Genomic DNA, 13,969 nt, shown 5'->3' on the forward strand with positions numbered 1-13,969 from the left:
GCGAACTGCAAGCAGTCCAGGAAACTACTGGAGTGCGTTGAGGACAACTTCCTAGTACAAGTGATGGAGAGCCCAACCAGAGGAGAGGCACTGCTGGACCTGTTGCTTACTAATGCAGAAGAACTTATTGAAGAGGTCAAGATTGGAGGGAGCCTGGGCTGCAGCGATCATGCCCTGGTAGAATTCTCAATCTTGAGGGGTACAGGACAGGTAAAAAGTAGAGTCGGGACCCTAAACCTCAGAAAGGCAAACTTTTGGCTGTTTAGGGTGCTAGTGTGTGGGATCCCTTGGGAAACTGCCCTCAGAGGCAAAAGAGCAAACAAGAGCTGGGAGATATTTAAAGATATTTTTCTTAGGGCACAAGAGCTCTCAATCCCAACATGCAAGAAGTTGGGCAGGGGAGGCAGGAGGCTAGCTTGGCTAAGTCAAGACCTCTTAGCCAAACTCAAACACAAAAACAAATTGCATAGGCAGTCGAGGCAGGGATAAACATCCTGGGGAAATTATAGGGATATAGCCTGAGAGTGCAGGGAGGGGATCAGGAAAGCCAAGGCACAGCTGGAGCTGAACTTGGCTAGGGATGTGAAAAATAACAAGAAGGGTTTCTTCAGGCACATAGGACAACAAAGGAAGATGAAAGAAACTGTACCCCCTGTGATGAGTGAAACGGGAGACCTGGCTACAACTGACATGAAGAAGGCTGAGGTACTCAACATCTTTTTTGCCTTGGTCTTCACTGGCAAGTGCTCTAGCCATGTGGCCCAAGTCACAGAATCCAAAGGCGGGGACTGGGACAATGAAGTACCACCCACCATAGCAGAAGATCAGGTTCAAGACTATCTAAGGAACCTGAATGTGCACAAGTCCATGGGACCTGATGAGATGCATCCAAGGGTCCTGAGGGAACTGGCGGATGAAGTTGCTAAGCCACTCTCCATCATATTTGAAAAGTCATGGCAGACTGATGGAAGTTCCCAGTGACTGGAAAAGAGGAAACATTGCACCCATTTTTAAAAAGAGAAAAAAGGAAGACCCAGGGAGCTACAGGCCAGTCAGTCTCACCTCTGTGCCTGGCAAGAGCATGGAGCAGATCCTCCTGGAAACTATGCTAAGGCACATGGAAAACAGAGGTGATTGGTGACAGCCAACATGGCTTCACTAAGGGCAAATTGTGCCTTACAAATTTGGTGGCCTTCTACGATGGGGTTGTAACATGGGGTTACAACATTTAGGGTCTAGAGAACAGGTCATTCGAGGAGCGGCTGAGGGAGCTGGGGTTGTTTAGTCTGGAGAGGAGGCAGCTGAGGGGAGACCTTATTGCTCTCTACAACTACCTGAAAGGAGGTTGTAGCAAGGTGGGGGTCAGTCTCTTTTCCCAAGTACCAAGAGGAAATGGGATCAAGTTGCACCAGGGCAGGTGTAGGTTGGATATTAGGAAAAATTTCTTCACTGAAAGGGTAGGCAGGCACTGGAACAGGCTGCCCAGGGAAGTGGTTGAGTCCCCATCCCTGGAGGTATTTAAAAGACGGGTAGATGTGGTGCTTAGGGACATGGTTTAGTGGTGGACTTGGCAGTGCTAGGTTAACAGTTGGACTTGATCTTAAAGGTCTTTTCCAACCTAAATGATTCTATGATTATAACATTGGTGGATAAGGGAAGAGCGACTGACGTCATCTACCTGGACTCGTACAAAGCATTTGATACTGTCCTGCACAACATCCTTGTCTCTAAAATGGAGAGACATGATTTGACGGGTGGACCGCTCAGTGGATAAGGAATTGGCTGGATGGTCACACTCAAAGAGTTGCAGTCAACGGCTCAAAGTTCAGGTGGAGACCAGTGACGAGTGGTGTCCCTCAGGGGTCCGTACTGGGACCAGTATTATTTAACATCTTTGTAGGGGACATGGACAGTGGGATTGAGTGCACCCTCAGCAAGTTTGCAGATGACACCAAGCTGAGTAGTGTGGTTGATACTCTAGAGGGAAGGGATGCCATCCAGAGGGACCTTGACAGGCTGGAGAGGCCCACGTGAACCTCATAAAGTTCAACAAGGCCAAGTGCAAGGTCCTGCACCTGGGTCGAGGCAACCCCCGGTATCGGTACAGGCTGGGAGATGAAGGGATTGAGAGCAGCCCTGTGGACAAGGACTTGGGGGTACTGGTAGATGAAAAACTGAATATGAGCCAGCAACGTGTGCTTGCAGCCCAGAAAGCCAACCGTATCCTGGGCTGCACCAAAAGAAGGGTGGCCAGCAGGTCGAGGGAGGTGATTCTGCCCCTCTCTACTTCGCTCTGGTGAGACCCCACCTGGAATACTGCATTCAGCTCTGGGGCCCCCAGCACAGGAAAGACATGGACCTGCTCAAGTGGGTCCAAAGGAGGGCCATGAAGATGATCAGAGGAATGGAGCACCTCTCCTATGAGGAAAGGCTGAGAGAGTTGGGAGTGTTTAGCCTGGGGAAGAGAAGGCTCTAGGGAGACCTTATTGCAGCCTTTCAGTACTTAAAGGGGGCTTATAAGAAAGATGGGGACAGATTTTTTAGCTGGGCCTGTAGCAATAGGACAAGGGGTAATGGTTTTAAACTAAAGGAGGGTAGATTCAGACTAGATATAAGGAAGAAATTTTTTACAGTGAGGGTGGTGAGACACTGGCACAGGTTGCCCAGAGAGGTGGTAGATGCCCCATCCCTGGAAACATTCAAGGTCAGGTTGGATGGGGCTCTGAGCAACCTGATCTAGTTGAAGATGTCCCTGCCCATGGCAGAGGGGTTGGACTAGATGACCTTTAAAGGTCCCTTCCAACCCAAACCATTCTATGATTCAGAAGTAAAATACTAGTTCTTCCATGAAAGGCAGAACTAACAGAGCCCTGTGTTGTGTTTATTTAACTCTTATCCTCATTCCCACTTATAATGTTTCCATCAGCAACCTCAAAGCAAAGGTAACATATACTCTGGATAGTGTGACACTATTTGTTCTCATTAGCTGGCTATCACACACATAAAAATGTTTAAACACTATGTTCTGCCCGCCCTTTCCTCCACATGGGCATTAATTTGAGTTTCTCTTTTCCAGCCAATTACCAGTTTTTATGAAACTATCAGAAGTTTGGTATCTTCAAGACACACACTCTGTTTTTTTCAAATGAGAATTATCAGGGATACACAGATGATAGTCAAGTAAACAGTACAACTGACTAAGTTTTATTTCTATAGTAGAAAAAGTTAAAAACAATATAGGTTGCTGCATTAGGTGCATCATTTCCTGATATGACTTCTCAGCTATGTAACATTTTCAACACAGGAATCCTAATGACTTTTTTTTTAACTTTTTTTTTGTTTGTTTTTTAAAAAAATATCACCAGTCAAATGTTTAAATATTTAAAAGGTACTTAACATTGGAAAAAACTAGCCAGATATTCTTTTATTGTTTGTTTTAAAATCTTTTCTTCCCTTGACTTCGGCAACTATCCTATCTTCATTCTCCACCTTTTCCAGCTTTGTTTTAACCAGAAGCTCCCCCATGCCTCTGCAATTAAATTGAGATAACATTTTTTCTTTACGAGATCATCACTAAAGATAATATTGATGTATTATCATCAGTTCAAGTACTGATACTGCAGCATTGTTAGTCTTCATATTTCTTAGTATATCCTGCATGTCTAACAGCAGAAAAAAAAATAATCTTCCCTTAAAGTAAGAGAACACAGGGACCAGCTACTGATTTATGCAGAAATCTGCTCTTGACTCTGTGTTCACAAGCACCCAAACCAGGAAAGTCAAATTAGGTATTTTTCCTGCATTTGGGCAAGACCCTCCTTGCTAGTTTGCACAGGCAAATCAGAAACAACTTTAGTGTAAAAGATATTTACTAAATAGACCTTTTTTATATAAAAGAATATTAATAACTCATTATACAGATGAGTAGTAATGGATGCATCTAGTGTCCCACATAAATTAGGAACTTGAGGATATCCTCCAGCGGTGTCTAATTTACCTGTTTAGCAAACAGCACCTTGCCAGCTGAAAAGACAGGTACTCAGGAGAAACTCTTAGGAGAAAATCTGCAGAGATTGTTGAAGGAAAATACTTTATATGAAAATCTCTCAGAATCAGACTTAAGCATGCAAAAAGTGCAATTAGCTCATGAATTGCCACAGGCCATATGGATTTAGCTTACATATTCCACATGTGGTGCATGCCGCAGCAATGTTTTCTTTTAAGGATTTCATGATCACTCATTTCTTACACTGAAGTAAAATATGAACACTTCAAAAATTATAATGAATATCCAGCAGTTATACATTTTGTTCTCCTTCCAGGAAATGGATATGATGCACATACACAGGACAGCAACATGTATGAACCAATTGCCTCAGAAACAAGTTATTTAGAAGATCTTTAAGCTTATTTAAATACAGCCATTTGATGTTTTATACGGACAAGCAATTTTTGTAAGAAATTCAAGTGACAATTTGGCAAAATATTCATAATCTACAGCTTTCTCAGATTCCCTCACAATTTTAGCTTCTACTTCTCTTCTACAAGGAAGTCCATATGCCAAAATTAAACTCAAGATTCTAGCAAACCAACAAAGTTAGTGAGCTAACTATATATGGGAGAATTCCTCACTAGGTATGGCCTATATTCATGTATGTTATAGTCAAAGTAAAGAGCCACCTGGTCAGTTATCTCCATTGACTTGGGGTGACAGAAGACACGTGCAGCTATTAAGGTCCAAATAATTCCATATCACAATCAATACCTTAAACTACACCTAAGAAGAATAACTCTTTCTCACACAGAATTATGCAATTTTAAAATAGTGTAATATAACAAAACCCAGCCATTTTTAAAGGACAAAGCTATCTAACTTTCAGCAGCTATTTTACACGATAATCTGCTTGGCTAAGCAAAAGATGTCGGACACTTTATCAGCATTCCTATTGTCCTTTAGTCTTTTCACCCATTTCCTGTCAGTTATCCCTCCTGCATTACTGCTATTCTTTTCTCTTCAAGGGTCATAAAGTGTTGATATATTGAATAGAAGGAATCAAAATCTTACGTATTCTAAAACACTAAGATGAGCTTATTACTTACTCAAATTCTGTGGCATAATATTTAAAGAAACCTATTAGCAAATTTCCAAGGCTTGATCCATTTTTTGAGAGGTAATGAGGAATAGCACATGGAGCTTGATGAACAAGATGCAACTGCATAGTAGGATTAAAAGATTCCTGTCGAAATAAAATCAGAGAGTATATATATACACACACACAGACTTAATCTAGGTGCATATATTTTTCACAACAAAAAAAGTTGCCCATCATTTGCTTATTAGAAGTTCAAGGACACGTGCGAGCAAACGGCTCTATTTCTCTTGTGCTCCTCTATTGGATATTAGTTACTCCCCCGAGCTCAAGTAAAATCATCTTGCACAGGAGTGTCCGAGATCATCCCTTGCCTTCTATTTGCTAAATAATTTTAACATGGGAGAATCTCTGAGCTGGACTTGTGTTTACATGCTAGTAAAACCACATGAGCGGAAGCTGAGTAAGGTAGCCTGCATTGAGCTGGCCGCAGTTGAACTGATAGGGTGGGTGAAGCTAATGCACTTATTGCCAAGTTCCCATAACTGTGGTACAGAAACACTCAATCCAAAAGGGAGGCCTGACTTATTTTTCCCCGCAGCAGAGAGTTAAACTTGCATGTCAAACCCACTAGCTCTAATATGAACCTGCATCCTCCCATATAATGAGTTCAAAGATTGCAGTAGCACCTCTTCTAGCCAACCTATCTAAAAGAATAAGTTATACAGAAAACCTGAATACACAGAACACAGCATTTAAGCTGAAGTATGCTTTTCTTTGGGGGGGGGGGGGGGGGGGGGGGGAAGTCAGGTTTGCTATAAAGGAAAGCCAGCTTTGAAGGAATCTACACAAAAGACTAAATTAACATGGGTTTAGATCTGCTATACTGTTTGGGTGTCCATCGCATCCTTTAGGTTCTTCTGAGAGACTGGGGCACATGGAGGAGGACATACCTCTTCTATTGCTAGCTAGAGAAATTATTTTTAAAACCTGGTAATACCAGGATACTACATTTTACAGCAATGTCATGTATTTTAAGGAAAATAAACCCAATATACACAAGACCAAGTTTTACATTCACATAAGGACATACATCTATGTAAATTTAGGGTCCCATTCAGTCATTATTGTATCTCCCCTCCCGCTCCTTTGTTATTTTAACGAGTAGTATCAGGCATGACTCTCAAACTTTATAGTACTAGAACATCACTGGAAGGACTATACACTGTAATACTATTTCCACATTCACAGTAGGCAATGCTTCCTCTGAGAAAAGTATGGTTAGTGATCAAACCAGTAGGACTGGAAAGTTTCGGACTCCCGTCCTCTTTTTCCAATTCTAGCAAAGCTTCCTGGAACCTTGCGCAACACCTTCTGGGAAAAAAAAAAAGCCATTCTTCCAGCTGTGAAAAATTTGAGGTCTTGTTCTCACATGATATAACTTTGCATATAAAATATTATTATAGTTAACAGAGCTCAGAATTTAACAGCTTACAATCCAACAGAACACACCAAAAACATGGAGACAGACATAAAAAGCAGATATGCAGCATACATATAAAGATCTAAAAGGGGAACAGAATTGTTCATAGATTATACAGCATATACAGTTTTAACCCTAATGTTAATCAGACAGGTAACTGGAGTGAAAGTCACTCCTTGCCCATGCACACAGAGAGTTGTGGAAGAGTCACAAACAAATGAATTTAGTACTAGCAGTATAACGGCTCATGAGGAAATGGGCACAGGGGGAAAAAAGGAACAAGAACAAGGGCTGCTGACCTCCAACAATACAAAACAGAAATGCAATGAAATTACTACAACAGATGTCTACTAACACTAATAAGTAAATGTTTGGAGGCAACAGACATTTTTGAAAAGGAGAACAAGATTTCTGTTATGTTTTGAATGTTCAAATGCCTGAGAACTTCTCAACTGCAAGAAAAATCTGCCACCACATCAAGGTTGGCATACTGAGCAGCTAAAAGGTTAGACTTTAGGATACTATTTTTCAGAATAAATAATAAGTTATTTTCTTTAGCACTATAACTAACTTAGAGAGGATGTTGCTTTTTCTTAAGTATATTTTGTTTACATTTTATATATTAATCATGATTAATTCATTTTTATTAATGTGTACGTCATTTGAATAAGAAGAAAAATAAATCACCTGGTAACAGTTACACCAATAGCAAAAGACAAAATATCAAATATCGTAATAAAACTTACGGGGGGGTGGGGGGGGGTGGGGGTGTGTGTGGGTGTGTGTGTACATGTATGCCTCTGTGTGTGTATACTTACATCCAGAAAAAAGAAGAGAGCAAAAGGATATCAAATACAATTTTATCCAAAGATATTTTCTCAATAAGATTTTTTGGCAGTTAATGAAATATGAAGTTACAAAACCTTGCAGAGTTTTAAAGTCACAAATCTGTATTTTGAAAAGGGCAATTATGATAGAAACATAGTCCAGATGAAGGCATTTTTCAGGATATTTAGTTTGTTTCTTCAATGAATTTACAACTTACAAAAGTCATGCAAGCACCAGTGATAAATCTGAAAGACTCCTCACCTGAGGAGCAGGAGACGTACCACATTCCAAAGATTCCCATCCATGGCAGAACTGATACAATTCCTAAACTGCATTAGAAGGCTAGTTTCTAAATCTTCATCTAGTAATTAGGATTAAAACTCTTGAATTCTGAAATCTAAAATTATGACATTTAAATTCCCCCCCCATCAAGTTCAATTTAATGAAATCTACGGTTCCAAGTTTTACCATTTATATTAAGTGCATTTACCTCACAAAGGTCAGGCAAATAAAAGTTTTCCTTATTCAAAGGCATTTACCTTCAAAAAATAAATTCATATTATTCTATACAAGCGCTCTAGTAAAAATGCAAGTTACAGTCTATAGCAGCTAGTCATTAAAAAACCCACCTAGTTTAAGCGACACACAGAGTTATAAATAATTCCCATTTCCACTTGCTTTAGTGATTATACCACTATGAAAATGACTCTTAAAAAGACAACTAAGTACCACACAATATAAAGCATGACTAAAACTACTTTTCTGGAAGATTTTTTTTTTTTTTAACATTAACTTAAATTATCTAAAGCAAATTGTTAATCAGGTGTTTCTGATAATGTTAGTCAACTTATTTTTTTAAAACACTGCAGGTTGCTGATCACCACATGTCCCTCTGCACCACATCTACACATCTTTTAAATACCTCCAGGGATGGGGACTCAACCACTTCCCTGGGCAGCCTGTTCTGACTACCCTTTCAGTGAAGAAATTTTTCCTAATATCCAACCTAAGCCTGCCCTGGCGCAGCTTGAGGCCGTTTCCTCTCGTCCTATCTCTTGTTACTTGGGAGAAGAGACTGACCCCCACCTTGCTACAACCTCCTTTCAGGTAGTTGTAGAGAGCGATAAGGTCTCCCCTCAGCCTCCTCTTGTCCAGACTAAACAACCCCAGCTCCCTCAGCCGCTCCTCATAAGACTTGTTCTCTAGACCCTTCACCAGCTTCGTTGCCCTTCTTTGGACACGCTCCAGCATCTCGATGTCCTTCTTGTAGTGAGGGGCCCAAAACTGAACACAGTATTTAAGGTGACATCATGCTCAGCAATAAAAGGTAAGAGAAAGGAGGAGGAGGAGGGGTATTCGTTATTAGGATGTTTGTCTTCCAGAGCAACCGCTATGTGTACTGAAGCCCTACTTCCTGGGAAGTGGCTGGACATCGCCTGCTGATGGGAAGTAGAGAATAAAAATCTTTTGTTTTCCTTTGCTTCTGGGCACAGCCTTTGCTTTTGCTTTATTAAACTGCCTTTATCTTGAACCACGAGTTTTTTTTTTTCCCATCTTATTTTGTCCTCCCCCCCCCCCCCCCCCCATCCTGCTGAGGAGGGGAGTGAGAGCAGCTTGGTGAGCACCTGGTGTCCAGCCAAGGTCAACCAAACCACAATTCTGCACATAAGGGAGGTTGGTAATAAAACAGAATTACAAAGCATCCTTCAGACTAGCTTAGTTTCAGGTAGGCCTTCCTGTAAGTTTTCCCTTCTTAACTTGCTCTAGAAGGTAAGAAATTCAGCTTCTTGTAAAACTAGTCCCCAATTTGCTTGCTGCGTCTTTGCCTCGTGCCATCTTAAGAAATGGAAAAGAAATTCAGGATCTGATTGAGAAACAATATAAATGAGCTATCCATTATTTCAAAATACCCCAGAAAAAGGGACCCCAATTTTTTTTTTTTTTTTTTTTTTTTTTTTTCCCACTAGATCCCTAATCTTTAGTTTGGTTGGCTGACTTCTTAAGGAAACACTAGCATTCAGCAACATGCTTTATATTTAAGCTACATAATGCTTATGCATATTCTCATTCCACCTTACACACTGGAAAGCAACACAAGTGTACATCCAAAAAAAATCTTTACAATTTAATATCTTGATGTATAATGACTTTAGCTCTGACTATACAAGATTCTTCCTTCAAAGAAGTTTACAGTGGTAACATCAGCATAGTATCTTGCCATTTTTTATAGGTATCTATAGTCAGATACATAAAATACCCTTCTCCAGTCTTACAAACAAACATTTAATTCATGTTTATACTTTAAACAAGTACAACTCAAAGGGTGAATCAAATTGTGTCTGTCCAAGGACTGACTCCTATGCGTGAAGTAGCTACAGTAAGCACCATCCCATCTTCTGCCCCATCCCTTTGTAAGATATGACTGCTCATGAAGCTGAGGAAGCAGAAACAAAAACGTGCTCATGCTAGAGCCCATGAAGTTCACAATCTAGAGCACTAGTGGAGACCCAGCTCCATCTGGATTCAAGCTAATACACCAGGCTGCGCTGGAACACTGGAGACTGAGGCACACGTTCCCTTCTGACTCCCAGTGGCAGCAATGTTCACCTCTGGCAAATACACAGGCAAAACAACCAGAAGCAGTAGCGGCCTAAGCCATCACAGGTTCTCCAGAGCTTATCTGTGAAAGTCATGACTCAGAGGTGAGTTCTATATAAGCTTCAGAACCGATCAACACATTTTGTGGGCTACCCCATCTGGCTGGGGGGCCAGGAAGCCCCAGAATCCAACCCCACATCTGATATGCTCCAACACTCCCTCTAAACTAGTGGTTGCAAAACATCAGCTCGGTGCCAGCTGGAGACTCCCCCATGGCAACAGAATGCACAGGTGGTCAGATCTAGTGGCTTTCCAGGACTTCTCACCCTTCACATCTGCAGTAGAGATATACCAAGTCACAGAATCTGCCTTTTGTTTCTCGCTCTAGGTAAGCATGTCTCTTTTACACAGCACCTACAATTTAAAACAAGCAGTTTCCTTCAAAGCGCAGAAGTATTTTCAAACTGCAGAAAGAGCTGCAAATTTGATTTGGGAAAAAAAACCCAACAGACTGTAAGTAGGGTGGTTTGTTTCAGAAGGGTAGAAGCAGCATTTATGTGTAGTAGTAGAACAGAGACACAGCTTTGACTAGCTACAAACACAAGAAAAATATAGTTTCTTTGGGTACTGACATTTGCCCATGCTTTGTAGTTATTACTGCAAGCTACAAGACCAGAATCGTTTTTGTGTATTTCTCATTTCCATTTTAAATTTCTTTGCAGTATCAGTATTCAGAAATTGTAACTTTCACAGCACATTTTAAACACTTAATTATATTCCTAATGGAGACAGTAGACTAAAAATGTATTTGCAAATTTCTAGCATAATTTTTTTTTTTAGTATCCTGATCCATAGTTTTACTTTGGTTTATAGTAAGCATGTATAAAATATTCTTTTTATTTTATTAGTAATTCTAGAATATTTGTCCATACTCCAAAGACAAGATAACCAACAAAGAAATCTATGTTGAAACAGGGTAAAAAAGAATGCTATTCCTACAGCAGTGTTCTAGAAACACAGGAACCTGCAAGTGATTTACCACTTTCACAGGACACAAGATGAAACCTTGCATTTAGTACAAATTCATCAGATTTTTCAGCTTATGGTATTGTATGCTTTTGCTTTAATAATTTAAACCATTAATATTTGTATAGTACTCTGAAGGCATTTACACAGTTCAAACACTACAAATATAAATGTTTGAATTATTATTACAAAGAAGTCAAAATTACTGATTCTTACAGTTGTTTTCTTTAAATTGCATGCTACACAAAACTTAAAATACTACAGTATATGAGCTTTAGGCAAATATAATTAGCAAATTTAGTAATTAAAAAAAAACACCAGATAAAGCTAGGTGTACAAGAAATGAAAAACAGCTTCAAATGCTTTTAAGCACTAACAATGAAGAGATTAGAAGGCACACAGTACAGTAAAAAAAAATCAGAGAAAAAATAAAGACCATAAAAAAATTTAGCACAGGTATACCTAAGCAGGGTTACAAAATAGAAACAAAAGTTTACTATAGCTCAAAGCTTTCTCCTGCACCTTGATTATTCTAATTACCCAAGATGGCTGACACCACAGTATTTTCTCCCTGATGTACAATGTCATCAAATATTCACATTTCAGCATTATAGGAAGTATATGCAAAAGAAAGAATGGCTTTCTGATACTACTACCTCAGCACAATTATCAGCAACAGTAAAAAAAAAAAAAAAAAAAAAAACAAAAAAAACCCCAAAAACAACCAAAAAAAAAACCCACCAAAAAAACCCAAAACCAAACCAGACAGGAACATCAGACTATAGCAACTATGAATAAAGAAAAAATTTAAGTGACACATGAAAGGAAAGGTAAGGAAGAAGGAATGAGGTATTTCTCTAAATTAGTTATAGCATAGAACTATTCAGCAATAGCTCTTTTGTCCCCAGACAAGTATTTTTTAAGAGGGTAGCTGTTATTTCTAGGTAATCTTCCTTAGATTAAGGCTCACGAATTGCAGTCCTAATTCTGCAGAGGATCAAAGCATACCAATTCACAGAGTTCTCTGGAACTCAGAGTACGATCTGGACATAACAGCAAAGTCCCCAAAAGGTGTTTTCTTGTTGGACTGAAGCCCAATTTTGTGAGGTCTCAAAAGTCTCCTTAATAAAACATATATCATTCACTCTCTGCACCCAGAAATATCAAGCAACTCAACAGCTGTGGGAAGATATGGAATTCTGAAACACCACAGTTGGATGGAAACAACATTACGTAACATATTAAGAAATAAGAATCAAAGTTACAGATGACAGGAATATTTTCAGGCCAGCATAGAGAGAATTAGGTCAGCAGCTCTCATTAGCACTCATTTCCAATTGTGTGTGAAATCTTCCCATATATAACAAACTGTTTTCATTAAAGAAATGATCAAAAGCAGCAAATACACTAAACGTAAGTGTGAAAAAGGTTATCAATGACCAGGCTTACAGACTATGTTTAACTTAACCCATTAGAGATATTTAAGAATTCACATATTTTAGATAAGCAGCTTCATACACATATATGATGTAGTAAATTAATAAGAAACACTTACTGGGTAATTTTTTTGGAGGGATGGAAGGATGGGTTCAGGTAGGGCTATAAAAAAAAAGTTTAAAGTTGCTGTGATTCATGTAATTCACAGGTAACATTACCATATCAACTACACCAAAGGGTTGGACTGAAATTCCATCTTAGAAACATTTAAGAACTTCACTTTCATGTATTTTGTAAAATAAATTATTCCACAAATCTTTCTATTACTATATCTTGTATATAGTAGTATAAGGAGTTAATTCAGCTAAGAGAAGCTGTTACTAAGATACTGCTATTTCATAGAATCATAGAATACCAGGTTGGAAGGGACCTCAAGGATCATCTGGTCCAAACTTTCTAGCACAATCTAGACAAGACGACCCAGCACCATGTCCAGCTGAGTCTTAAACGTGTTCAGCATAGTGGAGTCAACCACCTCCCTGGGGAGATTATTCCAATGATTGACTGTTCTCATTGTGAAAAATTTCCCTCTCGTGTCCTATCGGAATCTCCCTGGGAGTAACTTGTACCCATTATCCCTTGTCCTTACCATGTGACTCCTTGTAAAAAGGCAGTCTCCATCTTCTTTGTAGCTCCCCTTTAAGTACTGGAACATGGTGATGAGATCACCTCTAAACCTCCTTTTCTCAAGGCTGAACAAGCCCAGCTCTCTCAGCCTATCCTCATATGGCAGGCTTCCCAGACACCTGATCATCTTGGTGGCCCTTCTCTGGACCCCCTCCAGCCTGTCCACATCTTTTTTTGTATAGTGGGGACCAGAACTGTACACAGTATTCCAGGTGTGGCCTGACAAGCACCAAGTAGAGAGGGATAATGACTTCTTTATCTCTGCTGGTGATGCCCTTTTTGATGCAACCCAGCATCCTATTGGCCGCCTTGGCTGCAGCAGCACACTGTTCACTCATATTGAGCTTCCTGTCCACCAGGACCCCCAGGTCCCTCTCCACAGAGCTACTCTCCAGCCAGGTCGATCCCAGTCTGAGCTGCACTCCTGGATTATGTTTTCCCAGGTGCAAGACCTTACACTTGTCCTTGTTAAACTCCATAAGGTTCTTGTTAGCCCACTCTTCCAGCCTATCCAGATCTTCCTGCAGGGTGGCTCTCCCTTCCAGAGTGTCTACTTCCCCACTCAGTTTGGTGTCATCTGCAAACTTCATCAGGCTACACTTGATCCCGTTATCCAGCTCACTTATGAAGATATTGAATAGCGTTGGGCCCAGTATCGATCCCTGGGGGACCTCACTTGTGACGGGTTGCCAGTTTGAAAAAGAGCTATTTACCACCACCCTTTGGGTGCGGCCCATCAGCCAATTCCTCACCCACCACACAGACCACTTGTCCAGGCCATAACGCATCAATTTCTCCAGGAGGAGGCCGTGGGGAACCG

The 13,969-nt window shown here is 40.2% G+C and overlaps 1 pseudogene across 1 annotated transcript in view; it reads right to left on the bottom strand.

The window, feature by feature from the left end:
• LOC309601740 (poly(A) RNA polymerase GLD2-like) overlaps positions 1–13,969 on the bottom strand; it is a 39,712-nt pseudogene that overhangs the window by 6,998 nt on the left and 18,745 nt on the right. The window contains exons 8-9 of the transcript in view: positions 12,581–12,624; positions 5,101–5,237 (exon numbers count right to left, since the gene is read on the bottom strand). The product of the transcript in view is annotated as a poly(A) RNA polymerase GLD2-like (transcript). The remainder of the gene's footprint in view (positions 1–5,100; positions 5,238–12,580; positions 12,625–13,969) is intronic.

Source organism: Platalea leucorodia (assembly GCF_965183815.1).
Source record: "Platalea leucorodia genome assembly, chromosome: W".
NCBI classification, from domain to species: domain Eukaryota; kingdom Metazoa; phylum Chordata; class Aves; order Pelecaniformes; family Threskiornithidae; genus Platalea; species Platalea leucorodia.